This window comes from Siniperca chuatsi, linkage group LG2 (genome assembly GCF_020085105.1).
Source record: "Siniperca chuatsi isolate FFG_IHB_CAS linkage group LG2, ASM2008510v1, whole genome shotgun sequence".
NCBI lineage: Eukaryota > Metazoa > Chordata > Actinopteri > Centrarchiformes > Sinipercidae > Siniperca > Siniperca chuatsi.
Window position 1 is genome coordinate 33,673,958 of NC_058043.1, and position 14,100 is coordinate 33,688,057.

The following is a 14,100-nucleotide window of genomic DNA, read 5'->3' on the forward strand; positions in this document are numbered from 1 at the left end:
ATATGACTGAATTCTTATCTTATGTAAAAGTTAGTGTAAACATGAACACTAGTATACAACAACACACTAAATATTAGCATACCATGCTAACACGTTAACATACATGACAAACAAGCTAAATGTTACTTGCTAAGTGTTTAGCATGTCGACATACTAACAACAAGCTACCATGCAAAACACGTTAGCATGATAACTATGCGTATGTTGACATGCTAAATGTTACATGTTTAAAGTCAGCATATTAACATGTACAGTAACATGGCTACTGTTAGCATAAGAGTTAACATATTGTACATATAGAATTCGCTTACAGTATTAGCATGTCATCTGCTAGCAAGACTACAGGCTTTCTTATTAATGGATAACAACTTCTTTAACATCTTTGAACCCACAGAATCTTATTTTACTGAGATCACAAAGTTTACTAAAATATCAAATATGTCAGGCTGAATTCTGGGGAAATATGTGTAGAATAAGTTTATTTAGATCTCAATGAATGAATAGTTTTATTCAAGTGTCATACACCCAAAAGTGCACAGCCCACATGGGATTAAAAGACACTACTTAATGGTGCAGCCATAAAAAAACATGAATAACCCATTCTGTATAAACTGTATAATCTTTACACTAAATCAGCAAAGTGATACTTAAGTTTATCTTTCTTTATGTATATACTCTATGTTATGGTATATGCTGCGTGCTTTGAAGTTAAATGTCAGTACTCTAAATGTGTTGAGCAGCAGTAATCAACAAACACAAGAATATCAGTCTTTACAACTTCCTGTTACAAGGGTCACCTCCATCTTTGGAAAGATCACGGTGCAGTCGAACAAAGGGAGCAGATGATTCATGCAGTCAGCGAGGGCGTCAGATGGATGGTGTGAGCAGGCAGCGGGACCACCCCTTGGGAGCAGCAGAACACTGTTTGTTAGGCATGATGAATTGGCTGCATGCTTGAACCCAAAGGTTGGCAAATTAACAGTTAATTAGCGGTTGATAAATGACAGATCGACACAAGGCCTCCACCGCCGTAGTCCTCTCCCGCTATCTCACCGAGGCAAGTGTTTATGTCCTGGTAACAAGTGTCGGAGCAGACTGTTATGTCTGCATTTTGTCACACGGTGCGATTGCTCTCAGATGTGGCACCCCCTCCCTTCCACAACCAACCACCCACCAACCTACCCCCACCAGCCCACCCCTTTTCAGTCCTACCCCTATTTACCTCCAGTCTGCCTCCAGTGGCCCGGCCCTCCTCTGCCTCTCTGCACTCCTGCTGACACCCTTACCGATCCGTCTTTAAGCACACATTTTCAGTCAGAATTCTTTCTTCTTTTTTTCACATAAGTGTAAACAACTTACAATTCTATCCAGTAAAAAGACAACAACCATGAAGCAACCCGTGAAAAGACATCAACATGCCTGACATTTCCCCTCTCTACTAGGAATCATTCTGGGCATGATAATTGCCTTTTTGCTGCTAGATCACGTTCCCGCCATGACTGAAGGAAGCAATAATTTCAGGCCTTATGATGTAAATTGGAGGCAGGTCCTGTGCGCTTGACGTGTATGTAATGAGCGCAGAGGAAGACATATTTAACCTAACAATGCCGCCTGTCGTTGGCAATGGGCTGTAAATGGCCTCGTATTTAGAGGAGTCGTGGCAGAAGTGAATAAGTAGAAAGACCTATTAATGGTAGAAGTCCAAGAATTCATCTCCCTTTAAACTTCTCCCTGTGTATTTTTCCTTTCACAAAGAATTTATATGAACAAGAAGGCTTTTCTTGCTTGACCTTCTAAAAAACAGAAAAGGAAATAATGGATATTTTCTTATTAAGTGCAAATTAGTGTCAGTTCTGCAGTATAAAACCTGTTTCCTCTCCTGACATTTTCTTCACCGAGGGGCAGGGAGGTAATTTCCAAATAAAAGTGAGCGAAATTACACAATAACACTTTACTCTTCTACGTAAATGGCATTTGATTGAGTGGTTCTGAGGGGAGAAGACAGTTTTGTGAAAAATGTCCTGAAATGCTTTTGAGTGATTCATGTTTCAACAGCAGTGGGGGCGGCAGAGGAAACAGCAGCATGTATGTACATTCATTACTGCGGACTTGGCATGGGAGGAGAAATAATGTGTTTCAGCTCAATGAGTGACTGCCAGAACAAAGTACATACAGTACTGGAGCTCCGCCGCTGGTCCTGGAGGGCTGTGGCTACTTGCTGAAACATCTGAGCAGGAGTTTTGTGTGACAAAATCATCACAGGATATGAATTCATGTGTCTTTGATGGCTTGCTTTTAAAAGATTAAGAAAACAGTTAGTGGGAAAGTGAAGCAGCCGCACCTGAATTCAGCAAAATCTGATTCATTTCACCCTCTGTTCATTTTCTCCTTGGATCATTTCTTTTGAAAAGGCTTATCGGGGATATCAGAGACCCTGCAGACCTGGAAGGGGATCATTATCAGTATCCGAGTCCCTGACTGATGTCACTCAGCCTCGCTGGCACACAGATCTGCTTGGGTCCTGGGTGGAAAATGCAGCCCTGAGATGGCCACTGCTGTATTCGTTCCAGCTGCTCTGGCTGCAGGCAGCTGGTTGTGCTGCAGCTCGGTGTGGATGGCTCATCACTCTCGGGGAGAACACAAAGCCTGTCATTAACACGCTGAGAACCGAGCGGCCACTGCCAGACTCTCAAGCCAAGCATCCAAATGTTTGTATCCCCTTTCCCATCTGAAACGGAAACAATTTGGTTTTGTCCTAACAGTACAGTGCATCTCGGCTCCAAAAGTCTTGCTTGTGTGTTCAGGTTTCTGGGTGCCATTTTGGTTGCCGAGTGCTCGGAGCCAGCATGAGTCACATTGCTAATGTCAGGAGCATTACTCTCATTATTTCATGGTTAGTTTGACACACGGCTAATATTCAGATGGCAGGAGTTGAGATGAGCAGGCACAGGAATATGGAGTGAAAATATGTGAGTGGGAGGTCTGCTAGTAGTGTGTGTGTGTGTGTGTGTGTTTGAGTAGGGCAGGGGCATCTGGAGTCTGCCAAACAGTTCCTGACAGAACAGTGCCTCTCTCGGCCATTTCCTTCAAACAGCAATCAGGCCGAATCAAAGCAGCTGCTCTGTTCTTGAATACTCCAGTTGCGCTAATCAACTCCGTTTAGCAGCTCCTCGACCAGCAAGGAGCTGCATCACACTGCCTACTGAACACACACACACACACACCATTCAAAAGTCCAGTCAGAAATAATAACACTTATTTTATTAGGCCTGCTGGAGCCGGGCCAGCAACATTTAACAATCTTACACATGTTGAAATGAATGCAGGTGTGGAAATGGTGAGCTGAAGGACTGTTAAAGATTCGTAGAAATCATCCGCTCATTTCTGGCTCCAAGTGGAGCGAAAGAGGAATGATGAAACTGAGCAAAATGCAATAATGCAGCAAGAGAGGGAAATGCCACATTATTCTCCTGGATCTGTTACTCTGCAGCAGCTGTTGTGTCTATTGTATATGACAATTCCAGTCTAAACAACATGGCACTAATCCGCCAATTTCCATTCACTCAGATGACAACAATTCAGGTTAATCTTGTATGTTGAAAGCTACGCAGGAGTGATCCAAACAAATGTCTGGAGCAGGCTTTGCCTTGCCTACCCCTGGATGCTCTGATAAAGCAAACAATGCTAATTGTTCAGACTTGCCTGAGCTCTGAGTAAGCCTGCAAATTCATTTTGTGACTTCAGCCCCGCTCACTGTGATCACCGTTACATAAATCCTAACATTTAACAACACAAAGCGGAGGAAGTAAAAGCACACAGAAAGTGTTTCAATGTGGTCTGGCTGCGTAGCCTTGGCCCTGGAGAGACTTCCTCTGTGAAGTATTTAATGTTGGAAGCTTTTTCTCTCCAAACACAGGGCACCTGGGACAACAGCGGCCGTTCCAAAGCCAGTGTTAATCAGCGGCAATGCAGACTGGCAATCAGCAGTACCCACAAGAATACAATTAATACGGTATGCTGGCTCTCTATACAGCCATGCCGCCTCACTTATGAAAACACAAAATTACAGCGTTAAACTGCTATAAACATTTGGGAGAAGCTGTGTGGTACATCCAGAGAAAATCGTCTTGATTGCTAAAAGGATTTCAAAGACTTTGCGTGGAAACTAGATGAAAGAGGGAAAAAAAACCCAAGCAGCTTTAAAAGCATTCTTTGCTCCACTGTAGTCAATTATTTTCTTCTGTTTCAGTCAGACAAAACATGTCCTCTGGAATTTGTTCAGTGTCACTCGACATTGCTCGAGAGGATTTCAGAGGTATCTCTGATTGATCATGAGCATCAGTAATGCGACAGTTACTCTCTCCCAGAATAACCCGAATATGAGATGAGTAGACTGCACTTTTAGCTGCCAAGGGTGATGTTAGCAGCAAGTTACAGGATAATTCAGGTTTATTAACTTCTAACCTATTTTCAGACTTTTGGATCATCATCATCAATCATGATGACATACTCAAAAAAAAAAAAAAAAAACAGTGACAGTACTACAATGCACCTTTTAAGGCAAATTTGTGATGTGGAGCTATATAAATGAATTGACTTGAAAGTAGTCAAAAACAATGGACAAAACTACAAAAGAAAAAAAGACATATTATAGCACATTAAGCTGTCAACATTAGCCTTCCAGTGGATTTGTGTTTATGTCCATCTGATGAATGGAAGTGCAATGTTCACTCTCCTTCTAGCTCTGGTTTGGTCTCCACCGGCTCCTGAGGGAAACATCTGGCTCTTTAGCTGCTAAACGCTCCACTATGTTCACCAGTGTCTGTCTGCTGTTTGCTGCTGGGCAGGTAGTGTACAGAAGGTTTATCAGAGATTTTTTACTAAAAAAACAGCTGCCTGCTGCTGCTGGAAACAAAGTTGATGAGAGAAATGAGACTGAACCAAAACAGTAAAGTTGGGGCTTTGGTAAAACCAAAACATTGAGCAGAAAGACGCTAAAATGCTCCGTAGAGCTGCGGGGAACTACATAAATGGGTGACAATTCTCTGTGGGTTCATCACTACAACCGACGCTTTTCACATTACACATATAAATTAGTCCCGTTGTTAATATAGAAAATATTGATTAATGCAGCTTTAAAGAGGTCCATCTCAGTGGAGCAACAGTTCTCATGCGTCTATCGCTTCAGCAGGATCCTGACATTAAATATTCCCACTGTTTACCCAAACATCATTACTGTTTGAAACCAATTTAATTGACAATACTGACATTACATTATGGAGAAAAATGAGGCGTAACATGACCTCACAACCAGTCAAACTACAGGCGATACCGCTGAGAGAACACTTCTCAACACTGCAATATCCAAAAGGCTGCAGACTAACAGTCTGCTTGAAAAAAGTGCACACTGGCAGCATCTGAGAGTGGTCAGTCTTGTCATTAAGTTAATGCTCGTCCACAGTTTGGTCTAAACACAGAGACTTTTATGGAATTATCCTAATTACTGTGACCATTAGCCTTAATGGGGAGTAATGGCCAGTTAGATGTTATTTGGTAAAACAACACGCCAGGGGCTGGAGGTGTTTTATTACAGCTCTATATTCGGCTCATTTCTGGAAGGTAAAGAATGTTTCCAGATCGCAGGCAAAATTGACCGGGCGCTAATTCAGTTTCCACATCTAGCAGAGCGGGGACCACCCACCAGGAAAATAACATGCAGCAAGATGCTCGCTGTATGCTAATAATTGGCTTGCAATGACAGCTTCACTCAGCTTTATGCTTGACGGACTTGATTCAGAAACTTGACTGTAACCTTGTCAGGTCTTCTTGAGAAATGCTGCTCTCTCTCACACTAAAATTCTCGGATCAGTCAGTCTTTTTAGGGGAACTCCACGGATTCGTCTTTAAAAAAATCATTGCAGGTATGACATTTATGCAGTTTTTCACAGCTATGCATGATTAGATGCTTTTTAAAAGGCTCAGCACAAAGCTTCTGTTTCCAGCTGTGGTTATACGACTTGATGATTTAAGGAAATTACAAAAGAGGGCCTGTTTGTAACCATAGAGCGCCTTCAGGGAAAAGCCAGGGCTACATTGTTTTCACATTGCACCACTCGGTTTTGCAGGAGTTATTATAATAAGTCAAAGCACACACTAGAGGCAACCATCAAATTTATATTTCACCAAGACATTGTAGGTTCTTTCTAAGTTGAAATCTTAGTGACAAAATGTTTTACAGCTTAGTTTAGCAGCGGTTTGGGTATTTAAGCCTGGGAACACAATAACCTCTGGCACTGCTCACATGGTGGTGACTACAGTCTGCTCTTTTTTGTTATGTTGGTTCTCTAGAACAGTTCTAATTGCTGTGTTTGTACTGCTCTCCCTGTGGGATATGTTACGCAGACTGAAGCCACATATGAAATGTTTAGGTATCTGCAAGGCTGCTAAAATCACAAATAGGCAACTTGGGCAAGTAAAATCACAGTATAAGACAACTTAACCCTGATGGCTGAAGTGTTGGTTCCTCTTCAAATGATTTCCAGATCAGGCAGTAATTACCATTTCCAGGGGAATTTCTTCACACCAGAGCTTCTGTAAACACAGCCAATAACGAGTTAACTGCTGTACAGGGTGAATGATAACCAGCTATTTAGCTCTGAAGTGTGCAATGTGAATACAACATCACCACATACGGTGTCTTGTGAGATTTAGGAAACATTTACAAACTAGTTTAACTCCAGCATCAGTGTTTCAACTTTGCCATGGGCCATTTGCTTCACACCATCACCATCATTCTTGAGCTGACAGCGTATTGTCTGTCTTTATGAATCATGTCACATCCGTGATGAATGGGGATATAATCACATTTCAATCACAAATCTGTTCCTGAAATGCTTTATTGTGTTTGTCATTGAGGTCGGAGGGTAAAAAAAATCATTAAACTGCCATTGATCTTACACACATCAGGTAATACAACCTGCAGACAACAGCATCTCGTATTCTGCTATCAAGGCCTCAGAGGGGTACGAGAGTCGCTACTTTTACTCTTGAACGGATGTGGTGTTGTGTGTGTGGTGATGCTATTTTGTGGCTAGCCTTAAAGACCCAGTGAAATAAAAAAATCTCCTGCACTTGCTATATACTGTATATGTTAAAAGAAAGTGAGTATTTACTGTTTGTATCAAAAACCCTTCCTTTCTTCTATTTTCATAAAACATTAAGATATTTTTGATGACTCATCCTGCAACTGGTGGGCGTGGGTTGGGGTCTAATTAGTTCTTTTCTCCCTTGTCCCCGGCCTCGGTGGAGATGAGCAGACCGCTGCAGCTCCAAAATGCTCTCTGCTCTCTATGTCACGCCCACCTTTGAGAGATCCAATCAAATCCCTGAACACCTTGGTCAATTCCCTCTCAAAATGATACCCCGCCCAAATATTTCACTCTGGAATATGTCACATTGTGTGGCGACTGATGGCCTAATGGATAAGACGTGTATTATATTTTGGCCGGCTGGAGTACATACCCCTTGCTTTATTTCTACTGAACTTTGAAATAAAGGTTAAAGTCTGGCTGGGGACCTGAGTTGCATCTCTTTCTCCCTCATTTCCTGCCGTCAGCTGCTGGGGCTGTCTAACATGTACTTCATCCCCCCCGAGCATTCCCTCGCCTGATCGATAGGAACAGTTGGTGTGTTTATCCAGTCCAGTTATAATACACTGCCGGTTTAGGGAAACGCTCTGCAGATACCTCAGAAAGGAGAGATGACGTGACACTTTACGTGATGCATTTATTGCTCATTACTCCTTTCAGAGGGCCGATATGCAGCCGCTGGCTGTGCTGGGAGAAGCTGCGGCTGTGGACGTGGTTACTGCTCGGACTGCGGCTGCAGGTGTGATTGAGTCTATGATGCTATGGATATATGGCTACTGGGACTACTCTTTACTGCTCCAACTAACATTAGCCAAGAAAGCATCGTTAAGCCACACAGGATTGGAGGCCAGGGTGCTTCTGTCAGATCTGACGAATGTGTTACCACCTCAGGAGTTCAGGAATACAGAAGCTTCAGCTACAGCACAGCCATGTCAACTCACACATCCCCTGCATGTAGTTACTGTTACACCTATTACAAACCAATGCGTCACAGCCATAATCATGACGATTCAAAGCACAGCCATGGCTACAGACACAATCACCGTGACAGCAACATCCCGTCATAATCCCAGCTACAGTCCGTCTCAGCCTCGGCAGCAGTCTGAGTTTACTGCTGTGGCTACAATAGTCATCTGTAGCTGCAAGGACACAGGCATGCACCTGAGCCAGCCACAGCTGAGGGTCAACCACTCGCACTGTGCTCACAGCCAGCGGCCCCAAGACAACTTCAAAAACCTAAAAAAAAAAAAAAAAAAGGACAAGAAATGAGTGAAAGGACAGAAGCTGAAGACAAAGTAACTGCCGTGCAACTTTTGAAAGAGGAAATCCATTTTTTCCTCCAACAAGTTCAAAGTTGAATTCATAAGCAATAAAACGCAACCTTGCTCAGTTTAATAGGAGTTCTGCTGCTACAGCTTTACTTGCTCTGGCATGACTAGCTTATGGTGGCTAATGGTAACAAACTTTAGCAATTTGACGTTTAGTTCAGATTAAGGTTATTCAAGGTTGAAAAGTGAAAGTTTAGTAGAAGTCTAGTCTTAACGTAACAACATGGCATTGTGGGTTATGAGTAAACAGTATATGACAAAAAATAAACAGTTCTACTGTAAACATGGGGGTGTGCAGTGCCTCTGTTACATATTTACAGGTTTTTATGCATTTTTAAAATGTGTAATGATGTTTTTTAAATATGGTCTAAAATATGTAGCCCAAACAATCCTGGTCTTGATCAGAGCTGGAGCATCTGGGTCAGTGGGTTTAGATGGTATTGCTGTGTAGCTGACTCGATGCCTTTCTCTAATTGTGCTACACTGTGTTACACTACGTTTTCAGCATGTCACAAGTCTACCTCACGCTGTACCTCACCAACGCTTCACTGTTGCAGTCGGGAACAAAACATGGCACCATAGTTGCTGAATTCACCCCAGATTGAGCCAGAATCCAAAAGTGAATTCAGGAAGCAGATTCAGAATTTTACACTCACCTTGGGGATTGTAGTTATCTTCCCTATGTAGGTTTTACCTTTGAATTTCATAGAAACCAGAAATGTCTCCTGGCACAGTTGTTCATCTTTTGTCCTGATGATTCAGGAGGGTTTCATATCCAGCAGAGCCTTAGAGGTCCTCTGTCTGTCCCCTAACATTGTCTAGAACCAGGGGTGCCCACTGTGCAGCTCTATTCCACTCGCCACCTGATGACAATGTCTGCAAAGCAACTGACTCAAGAGAATCGTGAGAGAAGGTAAATAAGCCTTTTTCCCAGCAGACATTTTGACTTTGAAAGAAAAGCACAGGTGTTCTTAATAACATTAACAATAGCTCCATTTTTTATTCAAGTGTCCCAGTAAGCCACGACAGTGAGCCAGCCTGCACCTGACCCGGACCCTGAAGCTGAATAGTTAATTAATAATTTGACCTGGGCTGAGAGGGCAACATTTTCAAAGTTGGGACTCAAACGGAGCATCAATATAAAACACCAGGAATGATATCACTTAGAAAATATGTTGAGTCTAACAAATGTCTCATCAGGCCGAGGAATGCTCCGGCTCAAACTCCACCCAGCCCCACTCAACAAACCCTCTGATACAATGATTTCAGTTCTTGGACGTATGATTTCAGACAAGCTGCTGCCCATCTGACATGTGCTGGCTCATCAATATCAATCTTTCTGCCTTTTTAACGTATGACCGAAAGTCACCCAGAGAATCATGTGGATGCTTTAAGTCAGACATGAAGCTGTGTGATTGTCAGGCTAGTTAATTTAGCGTGACTAGAGTTTCTGTAGCCATGCAATGTTTGCTCTTCACACTCTGATTCAAGAAGTGTAGCTTCATGAGCTTGGCTCATTCCTGCAGGGAAATCACATCATCATTAAGCAGAAGATCACTTTTTGAGTAACCTCTTCTTCAAGCACGTACCATGCTCACAGATTCGGAGTTGTCATTGGTGTGGATAAACCCGTGTGATATGCTGTAAGGCTGTCTCACATACACAACAGGAGGAGCTGAGCTCAGGATTCATGTTTACACATCAAAACCTGTATATACACAGAGGTTTTACACCCAATAAGCCAATACATGTCCGAGAAGTGCACTTCATACAGCAATGATTACACCGCACCTGCGCTTTAGTGACAGAAAACAACAGAATAGACTAATAAAATATCAGGTTAAGTCATAATAATAATAATTATTATTAAGTAATGGATGTTAAAGCCCCTGAAAACTTGGTTTCTTATACACCTTTCTCTATAACGATAAATATTCGTGACAAAATAAACAACACTCAAAGTTTGAAGGGTAAATCCTCCCAGACAAGCAGAGAGAAGGCGCAGCAGAGTTCCAAGGTGTAGCTTCTGTTCAACAGAAAATAGTGTGTTCATTAAGACCCAATTCTTGACTGAGAATGACTTAATAGAAGATAGATTAAAGGGTTGTTTCACCCAAATTTAAACAAACAAGCAAAAACACATTTTCAAACTTCTATATCTAGCCATGCATAAAGTTTTGGTTGTGTTTATTGAGATTTTGAGAAGTCTGTCTCAGGATTTCTGCCTCCCCCACAGTACAATGGAAGTAAATGGGATTTAGTTTGAGCTGCTCACAGCATTAAAAATGACTTCCAAACAGCAGTGTCGCGTTTGATTAACGGCGTGCCGGATGAAGCACAGACCTACGACCACTTTCTATTGAAGAAAACATTCACGGTGCGTTCTGGTCAAAGAGATTTTTCAAAGTCATGAACTCTGCAAACATCCTTTTGTGATGGAACCAGAAATTTCCGAGACAGATATCTCAAAACCTGGACAATTAAAACCACATCTATTCTTCTATGAAAATGTATTTTTGTTCATTTGAGTAAACTAACCCTTTATTCATTTCACAAGAACTAATTCCGACTTTCAACATGAACTAGGTAAGGGATTTATTGTTCTGCAATTACTGATTCACGCCTTTCTTTATTACACTCTGAAGACGTGCTGATGTGCACTTTAATCATCTGTTTGCTGCACGGCAATAATCAGCTCAAAACGATCCAGCTTAGTGTTTAAAGTAAAGTACAGAAGCGCCGCTTCATTTCATTTTATTACAGTTGTTTCAAGACGAGAATTAATTTTTTTCATAAGATCAAAACCTAATCAGGCACCTCTTTGTCAGTGCAACGTCTGCCCGTGTCAGCCCTTGTCTGCAGAGGTTGATCACTCATTATCTCTTCTTCTGACTGTCAGTTCCACTTGAGTCAGTTTAGCCTTCAGCTCCATTATCGGGCTTGTTACGCTTGTCTTTCAAAAAGGCAACGGCACTGGGATGAAAGCTGTGGTCTATGGAAATGCATTACATTTTCATATCAAGATAACAAGACAATTAATTTGTGATCGTGAGATGACAGCAAGAAAAGTCATGCAAGCAAAATTTGCCAACTGAAACTGAACCTTGTTGACTGCCAACGTACTTTTAGGTCATCATAAAGGTGCTTTCCCTAACTTTGTTTGCACTCAAACTGCCTCCTCAGACACCAAGATTCTCTCCTGACTCACGACTGATCTTTTCAAACTTACTGTGTTTGTGTCTTAAAAATGCTGAGAGGAGAACTTATCTCATGCTAATGAAATTAAATTGTGATCGTTAGAAAAGAAACCAAAACTGACAACTGGATGTTTCCTCAGCTGCTTGGCTGTGTAAGGTAGCAGATGGACAGACATGTGATTTGAGAGTTCACGCTCATCCTGAGGCTTTATTAATCAACTTCATAAACACACCGAGACGAGAGAGAAAAGAAAAGGAGGGAGGACAACAACAGGAAGAAATGGAGTTCCTGATGATTTCAACCAAGAATCAGACTTTGACATGGGAGATGGCTTTCCGCATGTCACATGAATCATTTCTGTACGGGTCATTTGTAACACTGACGTTGTCATTCTGGTGATAGAGGCGCCGGTAAACAAAATGCTCAGTGTCATTTTGGAAGGCAATGGCACACAACATATGTTGTTGTTTCGGCTGGAGAACCTGTTGACCCGACCACCACAGGTTTCCACACTGATCTTCAAATTCACTCGGCAGGAGGAGTGTAACTGGCAGAGCAGCAGTTTGATTCAGCTCCATTTTTCAAGTTGAAAATTCAATTTAAGAGCAGCTACTACCTTTCTTTCACGATTCATTTTGATTTCCACTTGTTAAGTGATCGATGTAATGTATCAGTTGCTACGCCCCTATAGTTGGCAGACTTTAAAAAAACCTAAAGCATTTTTGGGCTTTTATTTCAGACAACGTTCAGATTCAGCTTGGACACGAACAGCTCCAGTGCGTTCTGCTGCTCTGTGCTCTGTTCTGAAAAGCCACTGCTCTGAATCCCATAGATTCATTTGCTTTTGTTGTGTTAACGATTTAAGGAAAAAGCTGAGGAGGAAAAACATGATAAATCATTTTTCAAAAACAACTGAATCCAAAGAAGGATGCACATTTTGGATTTTTATCGCACAAACGAATGTTTTAGACTTTGTGAATTTGTTCTTTAGCTATTGTAAATCATAACCTACACCACAGTTCACTTAGCACTGCCACATTAGGTATGGTTCAACAAATCCTCAGAAAACTGTCCGTGTCTGTCAGTGCACGTCCTAGCTGTTATCGTGAGAGCTGTGTCTGCATCCTGACGCTGTTTTTAATGCCAGCTCATGTTTTAACACAGTGTGGAAGGTGGTTTGTGAGCTTACGTCCACATCACAAGGAGCCTGTGTGGAACCCTCATATTTCAGAGTGCAGTTGGCATGAGGACATTTGTTTTCATTTTTGAGGGCAAGTGAAGAAGAATTAATGGCTGTCGGCTGATAAATGAAAGTAAATGCTCAGTATTTTGCACACGCTGAAACCATTTGAGACACAATATTACAAAACAAGTAATGAATCTGTATGTCATGCAGACTGGAAACTACAGTATAGTGATTTTGATCTAATGTATTTCTAGATAACAGGCAAGGGCTGCAGTGTGAGGAGTAGCTGAGAAAATGTGTGTATTTTCATAGAATATTACAAAATTGGGCATGGAAGGTCAAACGTAAAATACAAATGAGAAATAAGATAAGTACATGTCCACAAGCAGGTATTTCAACAGTCTAAGTATCATTCAATAAATCTAAGGACACAGTTACATCTAGGTCCAGTACCTCTACAATATTAATCTTATCACTTGTACATGTATATATCCCAATTGATTTGGCTAGATTTGCAATGTGTTAATATGCATTAATATGGTGGATGGTATCAACAAGTTTCTAGAGCTTTTCTATGCTTTGTAAAAATGATTCCATTTATGTGGTTCAGCCCTTAAACTAACACTTATTGTTAAAATAGTGAAACATCACAAGGTGACATCTTCAAATGTCTTTTTTAGCAGACCAACTGTCCAAAACCCAAAGATAATCCATTTACAAACAGAAGCTGGAACAGAGAAAGTTTGGCATTTTTGATAAATGAATCAATTAAGTGATCAAAACAGCTCCATTCAACTTCCCAATATAAAGAAGTTCAATTTAGCTCAGCTACATTAAAATGCTGCTTTATGCGTTAGTAATAAAGATCTTGTATACAATAATATAATACTCTGAAAGCAGCCATTCAGCATTGTGAACACTTTTTTACTTACTGAAATACTTATAATACTATATTTTACTTAATCACCTTACTTTAATCAAAACTTCAAATGCTAGACGTGTCATTTGTTTTGTGTAGCATGAAGGGACTACAGCTTGCATTTCGTTGTACAACCCTGTGTTGTATAACGATAAATAAATGAGCCTTGAACGTTGTACAGTGGTATGTTTACATTGCTACTTTTACTTAAATAAAAGATCTGAATGCTTACTACTTCCATAAGCAGTCACTCACTGTATCATTAAGGTTTTTAATGTTTCCAGGCTGGACAATGGACATATTGTTTAGGTACAGACATGT